The following is a 7,500-nucleotide window of genomic DNA, read 5'->3' as shown; positions in this document are numbered from 1 at the left end:
GGCCATTTTTGGTAAGCGTAACCGGCGATGCGGGATGAACCTAAGCCGGGTTACGTGCCCAACCGCGCGCTAACCTAGACCCCACAAAGGGTGTTGGTCGATTAAGACAAAGCAGACGCGTGGTCATGGAAGTCGAAATCCGCTAAGGAGTGGTGTAACAACTCACCCGCCGAATCAACTAGCCCCGAAAATGGATGGCGCTAAAGCGCGCGACCTATACCCTTGCCGGGCAAGTACCAAGCCCCGATGAGTAGAGAGGGCGCGCCGTCGTAAAACCCAGGCGTGAGCCCGGCGAGCGCTCGGCTTGCGCATCTTGGTGGTAGTAGCAAATATTCAAATGAGAACTTTGAAGGCCGAAGAGGGAAAGGTTCCATGTGAACGGCACTTGCACATGGGTTAGTCGATCCTGGGGGACTCGGGAAGCCCGTTCGATAGCGCTCCGAGCGCGTACTCCGAAAGGGAATCGGTTAAACCCCGAACCGGACGTGGCGGCCGACGGCAACGTTAGGGAGTCCGGAGACGTCCGGGCGGGGCCCCGAAAGAGTTATCTTTTCTCGTAATGCCCGCCCACCCCGGAAACGGCCGCCCGAGGAGGTGGTCCGCCGCCGGGAAGAGCACCGCACGTCGCGTGGTGTCCCAGCAGCCCCGGCGGCCCTTGAAAATCCGGAGGACCGAGTGCCTCCCACGCCCGGCCGTACTCATAACCGCATCGTGTCTCCAAGGTGAACAGCCTCTCGGTCGATGGAACAATGTAGGCAAGGGAAGTCGGCAAAATGGATCCGTAACCTCGGGAAAAGGATTGGCTCCGAGGCCGGGCACGGGGTCCTGGCCCCGAACCCGTCTGGCCGCCGCGGACCGGCCGAGCCGCTCCCGCGCGAGAGCCGGTCGTCGCGTGCCTGGCCTGGGGACGGATTGGGAACGGTTCTTTCGTGGCCTCTTCCCCGGCGTCGAACGTCAACTCGTAACCGGCACCTGACAAGGGGAATCCGACCGTTTAATTAAAACAAAGCATTGCGATGGTCCCCGCGGATGTCGACGCAATGTGATTTCTCCCGCGTTCGAATGTCAAAGTGAAGAAATTCAACCAAGCGCGGTAAACGGCGGAGTAACTATGACTCTCTTAAGGTAGCCAAATGCCTCGTCATCTAATTAGTGACGCGCATGAATGGATTAACGAGATTCCCACCGTCCTCGTCTACTATCCAACCGAAACCACAACCAGCGGAACGAAGCCATGGCGAATCGGGGAAAGAAGACCCCGTCGAGCTTCGACTCTAGTCCGACTTTGTGAAATGACTCGAGAGGTGTAGGATAAGTGGGAGCCGGAAACAACGAAAGTGAAATACCACTACTTTTAACGTTATTTTACTTATTCCGTGAATCTAAGCGGGCGCCGCCCTCTTTGGACCCAAGGTCGGCTTCGGCTTGGCCGATCCGGCGAAGACATTGTCAAAGCGGGGAGTTTGGTCGGGGCGGCACATCCGTTAAAAGATAACGCAGTGTGTCCTAAGATGAGCTCAACGAGAACAAATCTCGTGTGGAACAAAAGGGTAAAAGCTCGTTTGATTCTCGATTTCCGCACGAATACGAACCGTGAAAGCGTGGCCTATCGATCCTTTAGTCCTTCGGAATTTGAAGCGAGGTGTCGAAAAGTTACCACAGGATAATCGGCTTGTGGCCCAAGCGTTCATAGCGACGTTGCTTTTTGATCCTTCGATGTCGCGCTCTTCCTATCATTGTAGCTGTAATTCACCAAGTGTTGGATTGTTCACCCACCAATAGGAACGTGAGCCGGGTTTAGACCGTCGTGAGACAAAGTTAGTTTTACCCTACCGATGACGTTGTCGCAATAGTAATTCAACCTAGTACGAGAGGAACCGTTGATTCGCACAATTGGTCATCGCGCTTGGTTGAAAAGCCGCGGGCGCGAAGCTACCGTGCGTTGGATTATGACCGAACGCCTCTAAGTCGAATCCGGCTAGAAGCGATGCGTGCGCCCGCCGTTTGTTTGCCGACCGCCAGCAGGGCCTTGGCCCCCTGCAGGCACGTGCCGTTGGTGACCCTCGTAAGGTGAATCGCCCTGCGAGACGCCTTGAAGCGCAATTCCCATCGAGCGGCGGTAGAATCCTTTGCGTACGACTTAAATACGCGACGGGTATTGAAGTGCAGCAGTGGCCTTGTCGCCACGATCCACCGAGATTCAGCCCTTGTCGCTTTGATTCGTCCCTCCCCTTCAACCACTCAAACAAATATCTTGTCCCTAATTTTGTCATCACATTTTAAAAAATCTAAACAAGTACTTGGAAATCGCCGGAGGTTGTGCTTAGTAGGATTTGTAGTCGTGACTATACGTGAAGGTGTTTCATCACACGTGATGGGAAAGAACCGCATGCTACCAAAAGAGGATGAAATATTGATATTGGTTGGGTTTGGACTTAGCCATGTTTGGTGTGTTGGCTAGTTTTTGTGACTTGGTGGTGATTTTGGTGAAAAACGAAAATCATGGTTTTGGAAAACTCGGCTGGACTCAATCCTCACAAATGCCTCCAAAGTGATGTGGGAGAAGTTTCTGATAAAAAGGAATTGATCTTGGCATGGTTGGGGCATAGCCAAGTTCCATGATTTTGGTGTTTTGGCTTGATTTTGTGGCTTGGTGGTGATTTTGGTGAAAACGAAAATGTTGGTTTTGGAAAACTCGGCTGGACTCAATCCTCACAAATGCCTTCAAAGTGATGGGAGAAGTTTGGGAGCAAAAGGAATTGATCTTGACATGGTTGGTGCATAGCCAAGTTCATGATTTTGGATTTTTGGCTTGATTTTGGCTTGGTGGTGATTTTGGTGAAAACGAAAATCATGGTTTTGGAAAAGTGGCTGGACTCAATCCTCACAAATGCCTTCAAAGTGATGTGGGAGAAGTTTGGGATCAAAAGGAATTGATCTTGACATGGTTGGTGCATAGCCAAGTTCATGATTTTGGATTTTTGGTTGGTGGTGATTTTGGTGAAAAACGAAAATGTTGGTTTTGGAAAAGTGGCTGGACTCAATCCTCACAAATGCCTCCAAAGTGATGTGGGAGAAGTTTGGGATCAAAAGGAATTGATCTTGACATGGTTGGTGCATAGCCAAGTTCATGATTTTGTGGACTTCGTGGTGATTTTGGTGAAAAACGAAAATGTTGGTTTTGGAAAAGTGGCTGGACTCAATCCTCACAAATGCCTTCAAAGTGATGTGGGAGAAGTTTGGGATCAAAAGGAATTGATCTTGACATGGTTGGTGCATAGCCAAGTTCATGATTTTGGTGTTTTGGCTTGATTTTGTGGCTTGGTGGTGATTTTGGTGAAAAACGAAAATCATGGTTTTGGAAAACTGGCTGGACTCAATCCTCACAAATGCCTTCAAAGTGATGTGGGAGAAGTTTGGGATCAAAAGGAATTGATCTTGACATGGTTGGTGCATAGCCAAGTTCATGATTTTGTGGCTTGGTGGTGATTTTGGTGAAAAACGAAAATGTTGGTTTTGGAAAAGTGGCTGACTCAATCCTCACAAATGCCTTCAAAGTGATGTGGGAGAAGTTTGGGATCAAAAGGAATTGATCTTGACATGGTTGGTGCAATAGCCAAGTTCATGATTTTGTGACTTGGTGGTGATTTTGGTGAAAAACGAAAATGTTGGTTTTGGAAAAGTGGCTGGACTCAATCCTCACAAATGCCTTCAAAGTGATGTGGGAGAAGTTTGGGATCAAAAGGAATTGATCTTGACATGGTTGGTGCATAGCCAAGTTCATGATTTTGGTGTTTTGGCTTGATTTTCAGGCTTGGTGGTGATTTTGGTGAAAAACGAAAATCATGGTTTTGGAAAAGTGGCTGGACTCAATCCTCCTCACAAATGCCTTCAAAGTGATGTGGGAGAAGTTTGGGATCAAAAGGAATTGATTCTTGACATGGTTGGTGCATAGCCAAGTTCATGATTTTGGATTTTTGGCTTGATTTTGGGCTTGGTGGTGATTTTGGTGAAAACGAAAATCATGGTTTTGGAAAACTGGCTGGACTCAATCCTCACAAATGCCTTCAAAGTGATGTGGGAGAAGTTTGGGATCAAAAGGAATTGATCTTGACATGGTTGGTGCATAGCCAAGTTCATGATTTTGGATTTTTGGCTTGATTTTGGACTTGGTGGTGATTTTGGTGAAAACGAAAATGTTGGTTTTGGAAAAGTGGCTGACTCAATCCCTCACAAATGCCTTCAAAGTGATGTGGGAGAAGTTTGGGATCAAAAGGAATTGATCTTGACATGGTTGGTGCATAGCCAAGTTCCATGATTTTGGTGTTTTGGCTTGATTTTGGCTTGGTGGTGATTTTGGTGAAAACGAAAATCATGGTTTTGGAAAAGTGGCTGGACTCAATCCTCACAAAATGCCTTCAAAGTGATGTGGGAGAAGTTTGGGATCAAAAGGAATTGATCTTGACATGGTTGTGCATAGCCAAGTTCCATGATTTTGGATTTTTGGCTTGATTTTGGACTTGGTGGTGATTTTGGTGAAACGAAAAATCATGGTTTTGGAAAAGTGGCTGGACTCAATCCTCACAAATGCCTTCAAAGTGATGTGGGAGAAGTTTGGGATCAAAAGGAATTGATCTTGACATGGTTTGGCATATAGCCAAGTTCATGATTTTGGTGTTTTGGCTTGATTTTGTGGCTTGGTGGTGATTTTGGTGAAAAACGAAAATCATGGTTTTGGAAAAGTGGCTGGACTCAATCCTCACAAATGCCTTCAAAGTGATGTGGGAGAAGTTTGGGATCAAAAGGAATTGATCTTGACATGGTTGGTGCATAGCCAAGTTCATGATTTTGGATTTTTGGCTTGATTTTGTGACTTGGTGGTGATTTTGGTGAAAACGAAAAATGTTGGTTTTGGAAAAGTGGCTGGACTCAATCCTCACAAATGCCTTCAAAGTGATGTGTGGGAGAAGTTTGGGATCAAAAGGAATTGATCTTGACATGGTTGTGTGCATAGCAAGTTCATGATTTTGGCTTGATGGACTTGGTGGTGATTTTGGTGAAAAACGAAAATGTTGGTTTTGGAAAAGTGGCTGACTCAATCCTCACAAATGCCTTCAAAGTGATGTGGGAGAAGTTTGGGATCAAAAGGAATTGATCTTGACATGGTTGGTGCATAGCCAAGTTCATGATTTTGGTGTTTTGGCTTGATTTTGGGCTGGTGGTGATTTTGGTGAAAACGAAAATCATGGTTTTGGAAAAGTGGCTGGACTCAATCCTCACAAATGCCTTCAAAGTGATGTGGGAGAAGTTTGGGATCAAAAGGAATTGATCTTGACATGGTTGGTGCATAGCCAAGTTCATGATTTTGGATTTTTGGCTTGATTTGTGGACTTGGTGGTGATTTTGGTGAAAAACGAAAAATCATGGTTTTGGAAAAGTGGCTGGACTCAATCCTCACAAATGCCAAAGTGATGTGGGAGAAGTTTGGGATCAAAAGGAATTGATCTTGACATGGTTGGTGCATAGCCAAGTTCATGATTTTGTGACTGGTGGTGATTTTGGTGAAAACGAAATGTTGGTTTTGGAAAAGTGGCTGGACTCAATCCTCACAAATGCCTTCAAAGTGATGTGGGAGAAGTTTGGGATCAAAAGGAATTGATCTTGACATGGTTGGTGCATAGCCAAGTTCATGATTTTGGTGTTTTGGCTTGATTTTGTGACTTGGTGGTGATTTTGGTGAAAAACGAAAATCATGGTTTTGGAAAAGTGGGCTGGACTCAATCCTCACAAATGCCTTCAAAGTGATGTGGGAGAAGTTTGGGATCAAAAGGAATTGATCTTGACATGGTTGGTGCATAGCCAAGTTCATGATTTTGGATTTTTGGCTTGATTTTGGCTTGGTGGTGATTTTGGTGAAAAACGAAAATCATGGTTTTGGAAAAGTGGCTGGACTCAATCCTCACAAATGCCTTCAAAGTGATGTGGGAGAAGTTTGGGATCAAAGGAATTGATCTTGACATGGTTGGTGCATAGCCAAGTTGGCTTGATTTTGTGACTTGGTGGTGATTTTGGTGAAAAACGAAAATGTTGGTTTTGGAAAAGTGGCTGGACTCAATCCTCACAAATGCCTTCAAAGTGATGTGGGAGAAGTTTGGGATCAAAAGGAATTGATCTTGACATGGTTGGTGCATAGCCAAGTTCATGATTTTGGTGTTTTGGCTTGATTTTTGGCTTGGTGGTGATTTTGGTGAAAAACGAAAATCATGGTTTTGGAAAAGTGGCTGGACTCAATCCTCACAAATGCCTCCAAAGTGATGTGGGAGAAGTTTGGGATCAAAAGGAATTGATCTTGACATGGTTGGTGCATAGCCAAGTTCATGATTTTGGTGTTTTGGCTTGATTTTGGGTTTTGGTGGTGATTTTGGTGAAAAACGAAAATCATGGTTTTGGAAAACTGGCTGGACTCAATCCTCACAAATGCCTTCAAAGTGATGTGGGAGAAGTTTGGGATCAAAAGGAATTGATCTTGACATGGTTGGTGCATAGCCAAGTTCCATGATTTTGGATTTTTTGGCTTGATTTTGTGACTTGGTGGTGATTTTGGTGAAAAACGAAAATGTTGGTTTTGGAAAAGTGGCTGGACTCAATCCTCACAAATGCCTTCAAAGTGATGTGGGAGAAGTTTGGGATCAAAAGGAATTGATCTTGGCATGGTTGGTGCATAGCCAAGTTCCATGATTTTGGATTTTTGGCTTGATTTCATGGACTTGGTGGTGATTTTGGTGAAAACGAAAATCATGGTTTTGGAAAAGTGGCTGGACTCAATCCTCACAAATGCCTTCAAAGTGATGTGGGAGAAGTTTGGGATCAAAAGGAATTGATCTTGGCATGGTTGGTGCATAGCCAAGTTCCAAGATTTTGGTGTTTCGCTTGATTTTGTGACTTGGTGGTGTGCCAAGAATCATGAAATTTTCAAAGTGGTGGTTTTTGAGTTTTGTTGGTTGGAAAGTGTCACAAATGCATGCAGAATGAGGTCTAGAAAGTTTGGTATCAAAACCAAGCCATCTTGATGTGGTTTTGAATTTTTGAAATGTTGGAAAACAGGTTTTGAAAAAAATTCATGAAAATTCGAAACCTTGGCCAATCCTAACGAAACTTGGTGGGGCACCTTCTTGATATTATTATGGGATGGACTGAAAAAATCACGCAAAAAAATACGGTGTCTAGATACGTTTTTCCATTTTTTCCCGATTTTCCACATTTCGGGTCTTTGGAAAAATAAAAAAATACTTCCCCATGTCGAAAATTCTAATTTTTTGCAGGCAATGTTGTACCATTTTTATGAGGATCCCTGCAAAAATCTCGTGAAAATTCGTTCTCTAGGTCCCAAAACAGAACTTATGTCTACTCAAAAAAAGTGTATCTACTTGTACAAAAGTGGCTTTTGCATATTTAGCTATTATAGGGGGGGTGTTCCTCAATGCAGCCAGCTCTTGCACC

General features: G+C 44.9%; 1 non-coding gene across 1 annotated transcript in view; it reads left to right on the top strand.

Annotated features, from left to right (window-relative positions):
• Positions 1-2,224, top strand: part of LOC150024042 (25S ribosomal RNA) — a 3,325-nt gene extending 1,101 nt beyond the window's left edge. The window contains exon 1 of the ribosomal RNA XR_016516677.1: positions 1-2,224. This exon is cut by the window's left edge and continues 1,101 nt beyond it. This is a non-coding gene — a ribosomal RNA (25S ribosomal RNA).
• Positions 2,225-7,500: the final 5,276 nt, after the last annotated feature.

The sequence above is a fragment of the Phaseolus vulgaris genome, chromosome 10 (assembly GCF_051622355.1).
Source record: "Phaseolus vulgaris cultivar YP4 chromosome 10, ASM5162235v1, whole genome shotgun sequence".
Taxonomy (NCBI): Eukaryota; Viridiplantae; Streptophyta; class Magnoliopsida; order Fabales; family Fabaceae; genus Phaseolus; species Phaseolus vulgaris.
This window is presented reverse-complemented; position numbering and strand designations above follow the sequence as displayed.